The sequence below is a fragment of the Ambystoma mexicanum genome, chromosome 3p (genome assembly GCF_040938575.1).
Source record: "Ambystoma mexicanum isolate Mex_15411 chromosome 3p, UKY_AmexF1_1, whole genome shotgun sequence".
NCBI classification, from domain to species: domain Eukaryota; kingdom Metazoa; phylum Chordata; class Amphibia; order Caudata; family Ambystomatidae; genus Ambystoma; species Ambystoma mexicanum.
In genome coordinates, this window is record NC_090925.1 from 130053440 (window position 1) to 130074124 (window position 20685).

At 45.8% G+C, this 20685-nt stretch overlaps 1 protein-coding gene across 2 annotated transcripts in view; it reads left to right on the forward strand.

Moving 5' to 3' along the window:
* LOC138580158 (proteoglycan 4-like) overlaps nt 1–20685 on the forward strand; it is a 1214734-nt gene that overhangs the window by 990587 nt on the left and 203462 nt on the right. The gene's annotated exons all lie outside the window — the stretch shown is intronic.

Sequence of the window (20685 nt, forward strand, 5' to 3'; positions counted from 1 at the left end):
CGTTGCATGAATCTTCCTCTTGGTAATCTAGTTTTGGATGTAAAGTCTTACTCTCTTGAGCAAATTCCTATTGTCCTTACACATTTTGCCCCGCTTGAGATTGCTGGGGTGACTGCTGTCAACATGCAGAATTGCATCTGAACTTATATTACAGTGCCTGTGGTAGTGGGCCTGCAGTTATGGTTAAGTTGCTCAACCTATAGGAAGAGCAGTTTTTGGGCAGCTTAAAGTTTGGCACCACTAGACGAACCCTCCCCAAACTTTGCAAAAGAAGTATATGGCTACCTCTAAATGATTGTGCAAAGATTAGTGCGGTTTCGTCAAGGATGGGCAAAGTTAATGAGGGGTCCCAAAACGTTTGAAATCCACATAGACATGAATTGAAAATAAATATTGCTCACACCTACAGCCTTAATCACTTGACAGATTTTCAGCAAGGTTGCACAAGGGTCCTGAAAGCGTGCTTTTGCTAATTTGGTGTAAATCCGTCCAGTATTTTTTTAATGGGCAAAAAGTAGTTTGAAAAAATGTGATATTTGCCTGCGGTCCGTGGCTCACTTCCTGATCAGTGTTTGCAGACACCTCTGGACCAATCAGAGAGCCTCGTAACGTTCGCGAACATCATACATGCATGCTGAGTGGTCAATTAAAAACGTGAGGTGCATCAATACTGTTGAAACGGACGTCATGTTAGATTTGCAAATTGTGTCTGTAGTCCGCGGTAAAAACATATGAAAAAAACACAACATTACAAATAATCTCTGGGGAGGTGAGAGGTGATGAGGGTGGGATTTGTCGAGAAAAAGTGAAAAATCAGGTGTTTTTCTTCTCTGAAGTCCGAAAATATCTCAGATGTTAGGGGACATTGCTGGGAAGTTCCCATATTTGACAAAACATTGAGGACATCCATGCACATTTCTGCATTATAAAGTGGGGAAGAGCAGTTTTGAATTGCTTATAACTTTGGCGCCATGCAATGAAACTGCATGATTTTGCAATATCATTTTAGACCCAGCATCGAATGCGTTTGCAAGGTTTGGTGTCGTTTTGCCAAGAGGGGTCAAAATCAGAGGGCCGTCCCAAAATGTTTGCACAGCTTATAAATTTGCTGCCGCTTGACGAATCTGCATACAAGTTTGGTGTTATTTTGTCAAGAGGTGCAAAATGAGAGTGGTCTCAACATTTATAGATGGCTTATAACTTTGGTGCTGTTTGATCTGAACAAAAGTTTGCAAAAAGATTATAGACCCAACCTTAGAGGCGTAGTCAGGATTGTCAAATAAGTGGGGCCTGATGCTTATGTAGTTGGGCCCACAGGAAGGGAAGCCTGCAGAGGCAAAGAGGTTGTTCTGCTCCGGCCCGCATGTGCAGGTGCTACTAAGCGTAGCGAAGGAGCCTGAACCAGCCAAGTCCTCCTTCATGTAACAACACTCATCAAGTTGCCTTTGCTTTCATTGGAAATACCAGTCAAACATGCCATGCCCCTGTCAGAAAATGTTCATGCTGCAGTGTCCCCATGGGCCCCAGCCTTTTGTGCCCTCCACACAACAAACCCACGCCCCCACCACACACACATACACACAGACAAGCAATACCCGTCCATCAGTTGTGCACAGATATGCAGTCTGAGATTAGCACCTTAGTTTAGTAGCACATGAAAAATATGCATTGTCCCTTACTGTGAAATTTCACAATATTTGAGACCATAATTGGGTCTGTCCCTACTTCCAATAAAGCTGTGGATAGCAGGAACTTCTGTGTGCTGCGGCCAGGTCTGTCTGCGCAAAAAGAAGGTGATCTGGGACCATCTCTAGGGCATGAGGTGTAAAATAGTGCATTGAATTAGCATAGAATTAACATGTCTGTGGAGGTGGAGCGAAATTCAGTTTAAAACGTGCAAAGCAAGCAGTTCCTCCAGAATTAGTGGAAACCTCACAAAGTGATATCAGCAGAGCAGCGTGTGTGTTAAAAACAGTACCAGGATAACCAGATGAAGCTCCTGGAAGACCTTTGTGGATTATCCCATTACTGAAATACCATGATAGATAGAGATCCTTTGGTAAAACTTTGTGGAGGTTTCAGTACTTGAGAAGCAACTCAGAATTGATGTGCATTGAAATGGCCCAAGGTGGTGCAGGTCATGATTGAGGCGATTGTCACAGCTGTCTTTTTGGGTCAGGTCTGCAATAGCATGGGGTACTGACAGTGCTTTAAATGGGATTAGAAATTGAGGGGGGCTCTTATTGGGGGTGTGGCCTAACTAAAGGTGTGCTTTGGCCACGCCCCCACCGAGAGCCCCCCCCCCTAGCCTAAGAGGTGGGGGCTGCTTCAAGAGAAGGGGCTGGGCGCACCAAAGGTGAGACACCAGTGTACTCCAGCTCACGTAAATAGCCATCAGCCAGCGTGAGGAGCCCACGGGCTTCATGCTGGGTGATGGCTATTTACTCAGAAACAAAAGGAGGGCTGGACAGTCCAGCCCTCCTCCTGTTTCAGAGTACAGAGCCATCAGGCAGCACGCACTGCACGGTTGTACCTGCTGCTTGCAGGTGTCCGCACTTCGCTTTAGAAAAAAAGAAAAGGCAATGGCTTTTCTATTTTTCTAAACCGAAGTGTGGACACCTGCAGGCAGCTCGTGTAACCCTGCAGCCGCTACATGGGCTGCCTCAGGTGCCAGCATGGCTGGGGCTCAACGGGGGTGGGCCCCGGCAGGGCCCCAGCTCGGAACCCTTTTCTGGAGACTTCTGGGGCTCCGCCCTGTCTATCTCTAGCCCACTGAAAGCACTGGGTGCTGATACTCAAGAATGACTTGCATCATCCGAGCTGTTCTAAAAGATGGAGTGCAGACCCCTGCTGGGTCTTTCTTGAACTAGTTTGATACGTGTTAGGGAGAATTCTCTGTGGAGGATAATTTCCCAAACCTAGTGAGTCCCCCAGCAGCTTTGCTGGATTTTTGGGGTTTATTTTTTTCTCCTGCTAAGAGTGAGACTCTTTTCCTCCCACTCTTAGGCATGATTTGAGATGTACCTTTGATTTTGTATGTGTTCATGGGCTATGGGGTAACCTCTTTCTACTCCACAGGGCATCATCTGTTTTTATGTGTGTTTTACACAGCACCCTAAGTGCAGTAACACAGGGGTGTCATCGTGACCCCCAAACATAGACTCCATACCCTGGGACTGACTACCGTCTCCCAGGGCATGTAGAGTCACCATTGGCTTTACTATCCCTAAATTATGAACAGAACCAGTACAAACCATCATATTGTGGACAGACTGGTAGGGGCAATTCGATTGCCCCTGGGTGTGTTGTTCGAGGGGGTACTGTCCAGTCCCCCCTGATCGAGTTTTGGCTGGTGGCAGGGGATACTACTTTTTATATTCAACCGCATCCTATGGGATTTTCCCATTGTTCGAGGCTACCACTTTTTAACATAGCCTCAAACATACCGCCGGTTTATGCAATTAATATTAATTCGCTGGTTGGGATTTTTTGCCAGAACTCGGTGCCAAAATGGCATCTGTGTTCGCTTCTGTAACTCCAAACCAGGTCGAGCCCTTTGTTCCACTTTTTTGTCGGGCTTCTCCACAGAAGCCCTCCAAGTGGTGCCACTCTGTCTGGGTTACTTGGGGGGAGTGGAGGGGGGTTTAGGCACCCTGGACTGAGTTGCCTTGGCAACGCAAGTCACACTCTGTTCTGATTGGCCCAGTGGTGAGCCGCCCAGCTCACCACTTAGCATGTGTGATTGATAGCTAGGATGAATGAATGGGGGTTTTCTGCATAAAAGCAGGGCCTTTGGGACTGGAACTTCAGAAGTCGCCACAGGACCTAAAGAATCCGACGAGGGGAGAAGCTGAGCCATCTACAACGACGACACGACCGGTGGAGCCCAGCTGTAACCAACTCACCACTTCCCCAACGACAGAGGGGATCTTCTTCCAGGAGAGTCTTCTTCCCTTCGAGCTGGTGGGCACAACCAGTTCACCTTTTTCGGCTTCCAGGCCGTCTCATGGTCGAATTGCCCGTGCCAAGCACACTGGCAACCGGATAGCCACGTTTACCACTGACCGCGAATAAAAGGGTTGCACCTTTTAATCGAGAACTCCGCGGCTGGTTTCTTCCCTGGCAGTGCAACGATCTTTAGCTTTCCTCCACGTCGAGATCCTCTCTTCCTCTAGACAAAGCCACGACTTGCACCCGCTGCCAGGAACAACTGCCCCCGCTGGAGCGTTCTCACCACTTTAAGGTACCTGGCCTCCCTTGCAACGGATTGTCCGAGGTGTCCCGTAAATCCTTGACCTTCCAACCTGGGTTGGCCTCCAGGCCTGTTAACTAACTTTTCTGAACTGATCCCACTCCTTTTTAACTCTTCTGCAAAGACTTTAAAGTGCATTTCAACTGTGTGATCTTGGGCACATTCCGCCTTGCTCTCTCCAAGAGTTGGCTTGGCCTATGAACTTTTGCTCTAACAGTAGACTCTGCCTTTCCTGACTTGCTGTGTGTCTTAAAAGTGTTGGTACTGTGTTGTTTCCATACTCTGCCTTTTCTCTCACTTTTTAAACCAAATAATTGGAGTGCCATCTAACGTTACGCGCTCACCTCTGTCTTGAAAATAAGTGGTGTCTTAACTTAGACTTGTCGAATAATTTAATTTATTTGGGAAGTGTATATACTTCTAGTGACTGTGTTTGAACTTGCTTGACATATTAGTGCCAGTGTATATTTACCAGTGTGTTTTTAAATAAATAATGATATACTTTTATACCCAAGCTCTGGTCAGTGTTTGCTTGTGCTACTGTCTTCTTGTACCTAATGTGTATACTCTATATACTGCCTAACTCTTCTTGTGGGAAGTCTGACTGCTCAGCCACAGCTACCAGGTAAATCTGGGTGGTACGGACTGCTACCAAGTGGGTTTAATTAGTCTTAGTCTTTTTGCAGTGCTCCCTAAGGGAACTGCACAGGATTCTGCCTAACAATACGTGCATTCTAATGTACCAAATTAATTGTGTGTTCGTATTTTTGTTTATTCAAAATGGTATTTGCATGAGTGAATGACATCCGTGCAGAGTGCCCTTTGACCTGGGTAGGCTACGAAGCCAGTCTCTGCTCCATTAATTCCCTACCTGCCACTCTCCACAGTGGACAGGAGTGCAAACAAGATGCACTGTGCAAGGCTAAAGATTGCATTGTTATGGCAACTTGAAGCTCAAAAGGGCTTTGATGCCTGGAACTGAGCTGAGCTGCTGAGTGGGCATTTACAAATTTTGTGTGGGCCTTGCCCACTCAGGCCCCACCCAGTCTACGCCTCTCCCCAACCTCAAATGTTTGTGTCAAGTTTGAAAGATTTTGTCAAGTGGGGGCTAAGTTATATAATTATTTTTTCTAGCTACATGTTGACACTTTTCAAAATATAAAACATGGACGGGTTTGCAGCAAACACGTGCGAAGAGCATTGGCAAGGACCCACAAGCATGGTTTTGCAAATGTGTCTGTCTTTTATTTTTTGAAAAGGGTCATAATGTAGGTACAACAAATAGTGATATACCTTTGGTGACTGAGATATAGCCTGTGGCCACTGGCCATGGCCACCAGGGACCGGAAATGGGGTTAAAGTGGACATGGCCACCAGGGACTGGCTATGTGGTAATGTTTTCTTCAAAAATTGGATAGGTTTGAATGGGAAAAAAAATTATGCTTACAGCTACAACCCGAAGCGCTGGACGGGATTGCAGAAAACATGCACGAGGAGCCTTAGCAAGGACCTGAAAGCATGCTTTTGCAGATCTGTCCTGTGTTTTATTTTTCCAAAGTGTCAAAATGTAAGTATAAACAATAGTGATTTAACTTTAACTTTGGTGCCTGTCTACCTTCATTGCTTATTGGGGCATTTGGCTTGGCCGATGCACATGCCCCATGGATTGTGGAGACTGACCATGTTTGCAAGCTGTTAGGGGGAACTCCCAGGCAAGCAGGGTGGTTTGCTAGGAGTTTGCGGACTCCTAACTCATGGAAGGCCTAACTACTTCCCTTTCCCAAAAGTAACGCAAGTCCAGACAAGGAACAAGTTCAACTGCAGTTTATTACAGCCAACAAACCATCAGGGATTAGCACATGGATAGAAGTCCATGCACACTCAGCGAACACTGGCTCTCAGGCCAGTTTTTAGGCAAATCCATGTCACAATGATGTCACGACCTGGGCCCTTCTCCAGCAAACCTATCATCAACAGTGATTGGGTGTTGAGTGGTAGTTCACTTATAGCGGTTCCTATAGAGGTTAGCTTACTGGTCCTCCCATGTCAGGTGTAGATCAGCCCTGAAAAGTGTTACTTCTAAATGTTTCATTATGCATACCCAATGATTGGTTGGTCGCCCCGTTACCCACCCCTAGGGCCATAAATTGTGATTGGTCGAGCCGCTAGCCACCAGGCCTGGGACCCATGTTGGTTCTCAGCTCAGAGTGTACCTGTTCAAGGTAACATGGTCAACTATGTGTCTGCGTTATACTCGCATGTGAACCACCATAACTATGAGAGTGCTCCTTTCCCATCGTGTAACTTCGGCTGCGGTTGTAACAACTTTGTTGCCAGCCATTGTCTAGCTCGCGATACCGCTGCTCTTCCCAGCCGTCAGTTCTTGGCTCGTGTTAGGACAGTTTTTCTGAAGTCCAGTTAGGGGCCTAGGAAAAGCATTCTACTGAGGCAGAACAAGACTCCAAACTTTGTATAAGGTTGTACCACCTGAGTTCGGGGTAGTGTAGACAGAGCAGCCAGGCTTATTTTAGGAGGGAGAGAGGGCAGTAGATACAGTACAAGTGAACAGTGTAATACAAATGATCCAAAGAAACACTGAAACACTATGTATTGTAAAAATAAAGGAATTATTTAAATACAGGTAGGCCCAGATAAATCTAGGGGTTAAGTAAGTACTAACACATTATATAAAATCACAATATAAAACACAACACTATACTTGAAAGTACACAGACCCAAGTATAGACCTTATTTGGAACACCTAACAGTAGTTCTAGGAAAGTCAAAACCTTGTTATACACATTTAGTATAGGTCAAGCCTATTCTTTGGGAGTAAAAGACCAATGGTTACTTTTAGATTACTTTTGGTAATACAAGGACAGTAGGCCCTTCCAGTTGTACAGTGACTCTTGGAACAAATCACAAACAGTCAACGGGACAATATACATGTGGTGAATAGTGAAACACTTATTCTAGGTGCAGTAAAAACCTATAACTACTTTTGTCATAACACACAGTTATACCAGGTGAGTAAAACCTAAGGATGTAATATACAATTACAGATGCTTTGGAAATCAGGGAACCCCAGATTGAGGTAAGCAGTAACTCTGGTAACTTGTTTTGGATGGCACACAGCTAACACAAGGTAAGTAAAACCCACTTACTTTAACTTCACAATGAAGGGGAAAGTAAATCCCAATGTCACACTTTACTGAATAGTTATTCTAGGTAGGCAACAACCTAATGTAGACTTATTAAGGACAGGCTAGCAGCAAGTCAGGGGAAGCAAGACCCAGTTGGGGGACACTCATACAGTTATCTTAGCAGGACTAACCTGATACCAACAGTTGGAGGACACTCATACAATTACCCTAAAGGAATAATCTGGTGAAACCAACACATTACTTTTGTAAAGAGGCACAACCTAATCACAGGAGAGTAAAATACCTTCACATCTACTTTCTTTTAGACTGGCAAAACGTGCATCACACCTTCAAGATCAGTAAGAACTTTTGTAACTGTTCATCTTAGAATTACATTGACCAACCAACCAACTCTTTACAAGTAAGTAAAACACTTGATTTATTTTCTAGGCAGAAGTCCCAATCCCTTCAAAGTCTTTCCCTTAGAGCATGAGTGTTCTCAGTAGCAGAAGGGGGGTCACTAGGACTAGTGACCAACAGGCAGTGTTAGAATAAGTTCTTTAGTAGCAAAAGTCAGAGTTTCCTTAGGAAAACTGGCCGCAAACAAGTGAGTACTTTACTTCTAGGGTTAGAAGAGGGTCCAGGGGCTTCACAGAAGACACCCCAGCAGGATTCTAGCATTGGGACTGGGTGTACTGGACGAGGGACCTCCCAATCACAGAAAACACCCCAGGACTACACAGAAATCCCAACAGGCTTAAGGTAAGTATATACCCAAGCCAACACAGTATCTCAGCAATGAAGAAGAGATTGCAGCAGGAGAACTTCAGGGACTGCAGCCAAATACAAGGTCAGTGGATTCATTGTCCTGGAGACTGAACACAAGACCTCAGAAGGGACTTTGCAGCAGGGATCGATGAAGACGGCTCTAGGCAAGATTTCTCTTGTGGCTGAATGTGGTTCTGTGAGTTTGGCGCCTTTTCAAGGAGCACAGAAGAAGACAGAAAATCGCGGTTGAATTCTCGTCGTTTAAAAGGTCCAGCACTCTTGTGAGGGGACTTTTTGGACTCGATTCGGGTCTCTGGAGATAGACCAGGATGCCCACGAAGTTTCAGCAAGATTCGGAATTCGGAAGACCGTGCGCCGCACAGTGGCTGGAGGTCCCAGGGTATTGGGGTATTGCAAGAACGCAAGGTCGCAGCAACCGTGGAATGGCTCAAAATGCAGGTCTTCTTGAGTCCAGTGGGTCTCACCAGGCTCTGGGTTCGGGTCGTTGTTTTCGGAGTCCCCAGGTCGATCGGAAGGAAGGGCTGCAGCAGGCTCCGGTTACACAGCAGGCTCTCCGGTCGCAGGAAATCATTCCCGCCGCTTTTCCTTCGTCATCCTCATCGGTTTTCTGTTCCAGTGGTCGACATGACTTCTGCTTCCAGGTTTGCAGTATTTATCAGGAACTGCAACACAACCTCTGCATTCTCTCCCCACATTTTAGAAGAAAGGGGCGTCTGGCTGTCCAATCAGGACAGCCAACCCCCCACTGGGATTTGGCCCAGTTGAAGGAAGACCTAAGACAAAGGAGGGGGAAGTTTTGGACTCCTCCCCGACTTCCTGTGCTTACAGACTGACTGGAGCCTGGGCGGGGTGTCCAGGGGACTCCCGCCAAAGACAAAACTCAAACAAAGGAATTTCCTGCCCTGGATGTCAGGGGAAGGAACAAGAAACGAAAAGGAACACTAAAATGGCAGAAAAAGAAGAGAGGGGCCATTTTGGTAAAATGAGCACCCTTAGGTGCCTTTACAGCAGCTGTGATTACAGCCCGCGGTAAAGGTGCACCAAATTAGTAAAAGGTATCACTGCCACCAGCCATTAAAGGTAAGCTTGTCACTGTAACAGAATTGTTACAGTTTAAATGTGAAAGGGGATACATTGTATCTCCCCAGCACTCCACATAAGGTGGGGTGTGCTGGTTTCACAGAATAAAATGTAAAAGGGATCCAAAGATCCTTTCTACCCTTGGGAACTGTAGTTCACTCAAGGTTAGCACAAGAAAGTTAAATGGGGAGCCCCTAGGGCAACCCAGCAACAACAGGCATTTATTGCCAACAAGTTGTTAGACATGATAACTTTAAAAAGACACTATGGAGAGTCTTAAAAATGACACCCATAAAAAGAGTTAAAGATTAGGTGAGTGTGGAAAAAGGTTCCCACTCACTGAGGTATTAATGAAAAATATCCCACTAGAAAAGCAAAAAGTTCTGGAGTTGAACCAGGAAAGGAAGATTTACTAGCTTTGTGGAAATCTTACCTAACAGCTTGTCTTCAGCCCTGCTGGACCACATGTCCAGAGACCGTGTTTGTGAGCCTCTGGAGCTCTGAATTAGTCTGAATTTAGAAGAATTATTCGGGTCTGCTGCGCCAGTATTACTCATTTCAGGAGAAAGAATGTCACTTGCAACAATGCGACCTTGGCAGTGGTCCTGTTCCACACATGGAAACCCTCTGATGCACGCTGTATTCAGCATAGCCTCTGCTTTCTGAGATCGTCATGGCCTACTGTGACTTCCTGAGACATAGTCTGGTTTCTACTGTATGTGCTTTCTCATAGTATCCATAGGTTAGTGGGTTCCGGCTTTGTTAGGTCGCCCGAGTGTTCCTGTGTTCTGCAGGGTTAGTTGCATGTGGGCCTCTGCAAGCATGTACACAAGATCTTCTTTGCTTCTTGCAGTTTTTCTATGTTGCTGCGACAAGCTAATGGAAAAATAATAAACGTGTAGGCAGTATGTACATGTTACTATCCTCTAACTTATAGAACTGTATGCCGGTGTTCTTCATGTATTTGGGTGCGTGATTGTGTCCCACTGTGCGGATGGCACGTGCGTTTCATGTCTAACGCTGCTATGTAGTGTTGTCTCTAACAACTGGATGCATGGCGTCTTGGTGCTTTAGTAACGTTCGCACTGCTCTTGGATTGTAAGGTTGACTAAGAGTATATCTTTCATTGTATTTGTTCATCGTAGGCGCAGTGGGGGTTGGTGCAAGCTTGAGTGATTGGCGGCCATATTGTTTTTTTAGTTTTGTTCCGGTTCCAGTATTTTGCTGGTGGGGGAACAAGGCCGGGTTTCGACCTTGCCTCTTCAGTCCCCCCTCTGGTCCACTTGCAACCACATCACAATAAACCGTGGATCATCTATCAATCACCATATCTTCGTTATCCCTGCATTGGGTCCATAGTAGTCCACATGATCGTCGAATGACCAGAATATGTAGGCACATCCTCCTTCGGGTTTGCACCAAACACACTTCCCTTCATACTTCATTGGGTTACTGGGATTGCCCACCTCTATTTCAGCTGGAAATAGGTCACACGTCGTTATACTGTCTCTTAGTCTGTCTCTTTCTTTCATGATATCATCTATCGTTCTTTCAATGTTCATATCCATGATAATCTGCATCCCTATTGCTTTTTCTGCTGTTTCTTGCACCTTCCGATACATATCTTGATCCCACACAGGGATGCTGCTCCTAGTGCCAGCGCTCCAACTATCACCTTCAATCCATCTGCCAGCCAAGATGGCATCCATGACGAGAGATATGCTAGCCAGCTTTTGTCCTTCCCTGTTCCACATGCTCTGTCACATGCACCCACTTTGGAAAATGGATAAATAGGGACTGTTGAGGCCCCAGAAAGACACATACATTCACTCATCAACTGATCCACTGACGAGGCACCCTGCAGGAAGATCCAGACTCCAGACATAGATCCTGACTCCAGACCCAGAATCCAGACTCTAGAACTTTGAAGCAGAAAGGCCCAATCCAAAAAGCTGAACCCTTTTCAGCAGGCCTTTAAAATCTAGCAACCTGATTTTAACCCCTAAACTTCCACTGGGCCTAAACCAAATCCAACAGCCTGGCTGAGCTGTTTTGCTGTTCTAGCTAAGAAACCCGTGCTAGAACCAAGATCCAGACCCATAGAGCAGAGCTGTACCCAGGACCAACCCGTCAGATCCAGTCCAAGAGACCGTGCAGACCAGAGTGCCTTGCTGAGAGCAGAACCAAGCGCCTGAGACCTGTCCGGTGGTGAGTGAATCCCAGCCAAACCCTTGACCAGATCTTTGACGGGTCCATTCCATTCCAAAGCCATACTAGTGAATATTTAGTATAGAACTGTCCACAGTCATCTCTTAGTTTAAAGTAATTCTATTCAATCCATTTCAACCTATCCAGAACTGCATTATAGAATCTTGTGTCCATCCTGAATCCTGCTCATCATATAGTCTGTGATAATTGTAGTGATAATCATCTGTGAGCTGATATTTTTCTGAAGAAATTCAAGTGTCCTGGCGCACAGAAATTGGAGCGGAAGGCGCCATGTCCTGGTGGTTGTCCCGTTGGGTATCTTGCACTTTCATAGCCCCTCAGTATAAGTCCATCTTGGTTCCTAATCTTTAAAGCACATCTTTCATTTTGAAATCTTGACTCTGTTCTAAGAAAAATCTACTTCACAAAAACCTCTTTAACTTTTGAACCGTACGTCCTAGAAACAATGTAATTTTGAAGCTAACATCCTCAGCTTTCCAACGAACCCAAAACGACATTCCAATTCCTTATAGTTTTTCTGTAATCGCCTTTCTCGCACGTGGAAAAACTGCTGCGAATTTGCAGTGGCTCAATTTCACCAAATGTAAAAACAGCTATTCCTTGATTTCAACTTCTGAATTTCGTATTCCATCTGCTAATCATCCTACAATCATTGCTAGTGTTGTCCTGAACCAATCCCAAGAAACTCTCACTAGTTCTGAATCTTAGTTAGCAAATTAAAATCATTTTTGCATTTTCCCATTCAATTCAAACCACATTTAGAAGCAATTGACCTGTTTTAAATTCATACCTGTTCTCTCTAAGCTTGCTGGGGGAATTGGGATTGAACTGCATTGTTTATTGTTATTCCTGATACCTGTGTGCCCTCATTTCATATCTTCATATTGCATATTGGGGGGAGTGAATAACAGGGGGAAAGAGTGATCCCATTGTCTTTGACTGAATCCATATCAAGTTTATTTCTGTGTTGCATTCCTTCCTATCCTTGCATTTCCTTGAACCCATAAAAAGTATTCTCTGCTACAGTATTCTTCCTATTCCTACTCCCAATTGATTAAAGCGATTGTTGATATTGTAATATTACCCATTGCTGATCATTGTTCATATTCATAAGTGTGATATTCAGATATTATTCATATTTATAAAAGTGTAATCTCTATATTTTTCAATTCTTCAAATAAATCTTTTAATTTGCAAAACAAACCTACTTCTTGGCTTAGTGAGGCCGGGGGGATTCAAAGAGAGGGGCGTTATATAAGGGTACATCATCCAGAATTAAAAGAACTTTTGACATACAAATATATAAATAAGGGTTTCCATTGGGCATCCCAAACTAGGCATTGACTTAGTTGGAGTGCTGGATTGAAATCATTTACAGGTGGCAGCAAATTGGGAGATGCTAGAGACTAATCCGGCAGCTAACAAAAACCTGACCAAAAAATATGGCCCTTCCAGTAGTGACCCTGACTACCTATCTAAACACCCCACTATAGAGAGCCTGGTTGTAAAGGCAGCTACTGCAACTTCCAAGCAAGCAGTTTATCCAACTATCCCTCCAGATTGGGATGACAAGAGACTGGATAGATGGCCAAGAAAAGTGTTTCTACAGGGAGCATGGCTCCTCTTAAATCAGCCATCTCCACATGTGCCCTTGCAAAATCCTCATTTACTCTATGGGACTGTATTTCCATGGCGGCAGAGCACATTCCCGAGGGGGAGGAAAGGGACGGGTTCTTGGCTATTGTTAGAGATGGCAAAAAAGCCATGTGTGAGTGTCAACAATCGGGTCTGGATTCTGCTGACAGCATCAGCAGAGCCATGGCAACGAGCACTGTAATATGCAGATTAGCGTGGTTGAGGAAGTCGGGATTTGCGCCGGATGTGCAATCAAGACCCAGACCCCTCAACATGCCTTTTGACGGGTCTCATCTTTTTGGCTGATGAAAGCCTTGAGAAGTTGCAGACCTCAAAAGTGGCAGCCAAATCCTTAGGTGCTGCTATTAGGCAGCCTCAGCCTTTTCGCCCCAGTAGACAGCCTTGAAGGGGTAGACCTTTTTGCTATTACTCCTCAGTTGGAAGAGCTAGAGGAATGGCTGGTCAAAGAGGCTATAGAAGATTCCCTCGTGGTGGACGAGGGAGAGGTGCGAAGCCCGCACACGCAGGGGCATCATTACCAACAGCCACTGCATAGGTCATCTCAAAACCTCTCTGAGGTCTTCAGTCACAATTCATTAGTGGGAGGCAGACTGCCTCACCATCTGAAAGAATGGTGAGACATTATGGTTGATATGATATGATAGTTTATTTATATAGCGCCTATACATAATGTGTTTTAAAGCACTTCACGACAAGGGAGGAAACAAGGGAAAATACAAAACATTTAACAGGCCATGAAAAACAAGAATGTGAAATTAACTATCATACTCAGCCTTGCGACATTTCAGATAGTGCAAGTGATGAGACATAGTTAGGAAGGAAATGGGAACAGACAGGCGACTACCGTACAAGGCCTGACGACATTTCTGGTAAACCTGGAGAATTATGAGAGGTGAGGGAGAGGGGAGCAGAAAGGAGGGAGAGGAACAAAACAAGCGACTATCGTACTAGGCTTGATGACATTTCAGATAGTGCTGGAGGGGGGGAATGACAAGTAAAGGGTTTGGAGGAGACACACATTTGTTACTATCATACTAGGTCCAGGGACAATTCTGATAGAGTAAGTACATAGAAGAAAATAAGGGAGGGGGAAGAGAGAGGGACCCTGTGATGTCTCTGTGTGCCCCCTCCCCCTTCTGGCCACCTGTGATGTCTCTGTGTGCCCCTCACCACCCTCTGACCGCCTGCGGGAGAGGGGGACTGGCAGTAGGAAGTAGTGCTGAGGCAAAAATGCATATCACATATGGATAGGCTGGGCAAATTTAACTATGCACAATAGTTAAAGATTTTATATGCCGAGGGGGAAAGCCAAGTAGAATGCTAGCCTGGCTATACAAGAAAGACATCAGGGAAACAGTAATTTACTAAACCAAGCATTTTACGAATATTACAAAACATTGAATGAGGATGCCAGAGCTGCGCAGCCTGCAGAGCTGCAGGAGGCATTAGACCTTATACAACTGCCCCATCTCAGCGCAGAAGCTGCAGAGTTATTAGAAGAACCTATAGCGGTAGAGGAGATCCTAGCCACAATTAAAACACTGCCCTCAGGGAAAGCGCCAGGAATGGATGGATTACTGAGCGAATTCTATAAGGAATTAGCTGACATTCTGGCGCCGGCTATGCTCGAAATGTATACAGAAGCGTACAAAAGTGAGTTGCTCCCAGAAAGCCTGAGAGAAGCGTTTTTTATACCCCTGCCCAAGTCTAGCATACTGGGGTTGGGCTGTGGCTTCTATAGGCCCTTGCCCTTGCTGAACCAAGATAATAAAATACTTATAGCCCTATTAGTGAATAGGCTGAGAAGAGCAATAGGGGAATTGAAACACTCAGGCTATGTGCCCGGCAGGAATATCATGTGGAATCTAAAAAGGTTATACCATCTCATAGATAGCACTAGGACTTGGGATAAGGAGTGTGTGGTGGACTCACTAGATGCAGTAAAGACATTTGATTCTATTCACTGCGATTGGCTATACTCGACTCTAGAGAAGTTCGGCTTTGGCCCTAAGTTTATCAAATGGGTGAAACTAATATATACCAACCCAGTAGCTAGAGTGAGGACGGGCAATATTTTCTCAGACAAGTGGGAACTACAAAAGGGCACAAGACAGGGCTGCTCCCTATCCCCTATGTTGTTCTTACTAGCTGTCAAAACCTGTAACGCTCACCTGATTCTCGCAGAGGCGCCGGTCTTGACTGGGCGACTACCGTATCTTCAAAGGTGATGTGTAGCACCCGGTTGGCTCTTTGGGCTGGACCTATGTGCACTGTATGCCTGACGTGTAGAGTAAGATGTCTGCAGATAGAAAATATGGGGTTAATGAACTGGGGTTATTGGGGTGTCCCTATCTCTTTCCTCTTCTCCTCTCCTGTAGACCCCCAAAGGTTAACGCTCTCACCTTAGGTAAGTGAATGCCGAGCTCTCCATCTGCCTCGGGGCAGGGTGCTGTAACCAGTTTCTTCACTGGATAGGTAGCGCAGGCCTCTTGACTTCAGAGGACTGCTGTCCGTCGTTTACTGCACAAACGGTAAGTTTCGAGTCATTCAAATGTCTTTAAAGTCTTTAGTAATGATGTCTCTTGTTTTGCAGGGTTCCGGCGATGGCGGATGACAGGCTGAAGTGAGTTGAAGATGGAGCCCGTGTGATGAATAGAAGCGCCTGGAAGCACGTAAGTAAGCGCTTGTTGCCTGCTTCACGATGCGCTCTAACTGTCTTTTTATTTTGCAGGTACGAGTTCGGAGCGGCTGCAGGGTGCCGGAATACCCACTGGATTAGATGTGGAAAGGAGTAATGGCACGTGAGTATTAAAGTTCCCCAATGTCTTTAAACGCACCTTGTTTTGTCTTTCAGATGCGGGATGCAGCGCCGAAGGCCTCCGGAGCGTGCGAAGAGTTGGTAAGATTTTGCCTTTCGGATGCCGGAATGCTAACCTGTTCTTTCTTGTCTTTATAGGTGTTGCTGAAGACTGGATTCAGGATGGTAAGCCTTTGCCTTTCAGATGCCGGAATGCTAACCTGTTCTTTCTTGTCTTTATAGGTGTTGCTGAAGACTGGATTCAGGATGGTAAGCCTTTGCCTTTCAGATGCCGGAATGCTAACCTGTTCTTTCTTGTCTTTATAGGTGTTGCTGAAGACTGGATTCAGGATGGTAAGCCTTTTTCCTTAGGCCCAGGACCGGATGCAGAAGACACGATGAGCGTTCTGCTGCAGAGGTTGCAGAATAACGCAAAGCAAGATTCATCCACCGGGTGTGGTTTAAATAGCCTCCTGTAGTGCTTAGGTGTCTCCTTCCACAGCCACGCCTAAGTAAGAAAAGAGTTCCTGGTAAGAAAAGAGTTCCTGCCTTCCAGAAGAGTTCCAGTGTTCTGAATCTAGGGAGTGGCTCCAGCCCCACCCAACAGGAAAAGTAGTTCCAAACAGAAGAGGATCAGAGGCTCAACTGGCAGGCAAGTAAGCAGCATGGTCTGCTGAAGGTAAGTCCACCCAAGCATTATGAGCCCGGCGCTTCCAGCGCTGGGACTGGGCATATTTATGAGCCTGGTGCCACTGGCGCCAGGACTGGGTCCAAAAGGTCCCAATTGGGACTGGTTGGCACTCGGAACCTGGGTTATGGATCTGCTTCCAAGGGAGTTGGGAAAACCCTGACCTTTTGGAAGCAGAGATCATGACAGTACCCCCCCTCAAGGCCCCTCCCAAACCGGGCTTCTCCGGGGGTTTTGGCTTGTCAGGAAATGTTCGGTGAAATCTTTTGATTAGGCGAGGAGCGTGGACATATTCAGCAGGTTCCCAGGATCTCTCTTGGGGGCCGTAGCCTTTCCAGTCAATTAGGTAGAATAGTTTAGATTTGGAGATCTTGGAGTCCAGAATGCTTTTGACTTCGAACTCGAGTTCTCCATCCACTAGGATAGGTTTTGGAGATTTGGTTAGTCGGGTTTGAGGTTGCACGGGTTTTAATAGAGAGACGTGGAAGACCGGATGTATCTTCATGTGCGGGGGCAAGTCCAACTTGACCGCTACTGGGTTTACTATGGTAGTGATGGAATAGGGACCAAGGTATCTTGGGTTGAATGTGCGTGGCCCTTTTAGAGATAGATATTTGGTGGATAACCAGACTTGATCCCCTACTTGATAGTGAGGGGCTTCCTTCCGATGTTGATCTGCTCCTTTCTTGTATTGTTCTTTAGCCCTTTGAAGGTGAAAAACAGCTTCCTTAAAGGCTTGGGTGATTGTAGAATGCAGGTAGTCTACTGCTGGTGTTTCAAGATCTTGGAGGGGATCCAACTCCGAGGTTCGAGGGTGACTGCCGTACAAAAGAAAAAACGGGGTTTTCCCAGTTCCCGAATGGACAGAGTTATTGTAGGCATACTCGGCTATCCAAAGGATATCTTTCCAAGTTTTTTCAGTTTGTTGCAGCATGCAGCGTAAATACTGTTCCAGAGTTTGATTGGTCCTCTCGGTTTGTCCGTCGGTCTGAGGGTGGTGACTGGTCGATAGTCTCACATCAATTTGAGCCGACCGACAGCAACTTCGCCAAAAATGAGAAATAAATTGACTACCTCGATCCGAAATTAGAACCGAAGGAAAACCGTGCAGTCGGACGATGTTTTCGAGAAATTCTCGGGCCAGAGTTGCTGCTGTTGGCAAGCCTTTGAGCGGAATGAAATGCGCCATCTTGGAGAATAAGTCCACGATTACTAGAATCGTATTGTATCCGGAGCATGGAGGTAGATCGGTGATGATGTCCATAGAAAGCGTATGCCAAGGGCGAGGTGGGATGTCAATAGGGCGTAAGAGGCCTGCTGGTCTTTCCTTTTGACTCTTGTTTTGGGCGCATACTCCACAGGACATTATAAAGTCTCTGATATCTTTTTTCCAAGACGGCCACCAGAAGTAGCGCTTGATCTTTTCTGAGGTCTTGGCTATACCGGGATGACCTTCCATTAAAGAGTCGTGATAACAAGAGATTACTTTTTTCTGTAAATCTGTGCTGGGTAGGTATAATCGTTCTTGGAAATACAATAAGTTGTCCTTTACTGCAAAGTCCTTTCCCTGCAGATGCCAATTCTGTATGTCTGCTGGAGTTACAAGTTGCCTGGCTTTATCCTTAACTTCCTCTATGGATTCTGTGGCGATTACACCCAGAATTCTTTGTTCGGGAATGATTGGTACAGGTTTAGGGTTGACCAAGTGTTCTTCCACTCCCATCCGAGAAAGGGCATCGGCTTTACCGTTCTTTGTACCAGGTCGATAGGTAATTATGAAGTCAAACTCGGCAAAGAATAATGCCCAACGGAGTTGCCTAGAGGATTGGGCTTTTGCTGTCTTCAAATATTGCAGGTTTCGGTGATCCGTAATCACAGTAACGGTGTGTCGGGCCCCCAGCAGATAATGCCGCCAAGCCTTAAAGGCAGACTTGATAGCCAGAAGTTCCTTGTCAGTAATCGTGTAATTGATTTCAGGAGGCGAGAATTTGCGGGACCAAAATGCCACGGGATGCAACTGATTGGTTACCGGGTCCTTTTGTGATAGAACTGCCCCCATGGCAAGGCTTGAAGCATCAGTTTCCACGATGTAGGGGAGTTCTGGGCGAGGGTGTTTTAAGATTGGTGCAGAGATAAATTTAGTCTTCAAATCCTGGAAAGCTTGTTCCGCCTCGGTAGACCATTCAAAACGTTTGTTTTTCTTTAACAAGGCAGTGATGGGCTGGACTATTCGAGAGAATTCGGGGATAAACCTGCGGTAAAAGTTAGCGAAGCCTAACATGCTTTGCACACCTTTTACGGAGGATGGTGATGGCCATTTGAGAACTGCATCGACCTTCTTTGAATCCATACGCACTCCGCCAGGTGATAATATGAATCCCAAGAATTCAACTTCAGTCACGTTGAAAACACATTTTTTCCAACTTAGCGAAAAGTTTGTGTTGACGCAATCTTTCGAGGACCATTTTCACGTGTTTCCGATGTTCAGATTCCGATGAAGAATAAACGAGGATGTCGTCGATGTAAACAACAACACATACATCTATGAGCTCTCTGAGGACATTGTTCATAAAATATTGAAAGGCGGCCGGGGCATTGCAAAGTCCGAAGGGCATGACCTGATATTCAAATAGCCCATACTTGGTGCGGAAGGCCGTCTTCCATTCATCGCCCTCTTTTACTCGTACCAAGTGGTAAGCTCCTCTAAGATCCAGCTTTGTATATATGCATGCTTTTCTGACTTGGTCCAGGAGTTCAGGGATCAAAGGTAACGGATATCTATTCTTAACGGTGATCTGGTTCAGGGAGCGATAATCGATACAAGTTCTAAGGTCTCCTTCCTTTTTTGGAACGAAGAACAAAGCTGAAGAAGCAGGGGACTTGGAAGGACGAATAAACCCATTTGCCAGGTATTGATCCAGGTATTGTCGAAGGTGAAGGTTCTCAGGCTCGGTGAGGGCATAAATTCTACTACAAGGAGGAGTAGATCCAGGTATCAGGTCTATCTGGCAGTCATAAGACCTATGAGGAGGTAGAGAGTTAGCCTGATCCTTCCGGAAAACATCTTGGTATTCTAGGTATTCGGGAGGTAACTGGGGAGTCTCTGAAGAAATTGCGGCCAGTGCAACACCAGGTGGAGGGTGACAAGTAGAGACACATTCTGGAAACTGGACCGTTCTTGCTCGCCAATCGATCAGAGGATTGTGTTTCTCTAACCAAGGTATTCCTAGAATAATCTGAAACTGAGGGGCCTTGATCACATCGAACACGATCTTCTCATGGTGTCCATCTTGACTTACTAGCGTCACCTCTTGAGTGGTATGCGTTACTGGCCCGGAGGCTATCTCCGTACCATCCACCGTAGTAATGACGTCCTTTACAGCCTTGGGACAAAGAGTTAGATTCATCCTCAAAACCATTTCATGATCCACATAATTGCCGATGGCACCGCTGTCGACGTAAGCTTCAATTGCATGTAATCGATCCGGATTATCAGGGCTAATGAGGACCATAGGTATCACGAAATGCGAGGTCACGGAACTGGTTTTCACGCTCGGCAAGAGGACCTCTATTCTTGTCGGGCGAGGTCGTTTCCCTGCTCAGAGTTTGTAACTTTGGTAACTGCAGCTCCTACTGCCTTCTTGGCAGGTTTCACCGGACAGTCTCGAAGAAAGTGCCCTGAGTTTCCGCAATATAGGCATAATTGCAACTGTTTCCTCCTTTCCCGCTCCCTTTGTGTTAGAGGACCTTTCAGACCCCCTATTTGCATGGGTTCCCCGGAGTCTACTCCTTTGGAAGGAGTTGGCGGTTTGGAAAATACTCGAGCATCAAACTTGGAACGATCGGCCTTCCTGTTCTGCAGCCTGTGATCTATTTGAACGACCAAGTCTATATAATCCGAACAGTCTTGTGGGGGATTCACTACTTGGGCTAAAACGTCTTTGAGCTCTCCACGTAGACCTCTATAAAACAGCGTAATCCTTTTGTCCTCAGGCCATTGAGTTTCCACTATTAGTCTATTGAAAGATGCAATATAAGCCAAAAGGTCTTG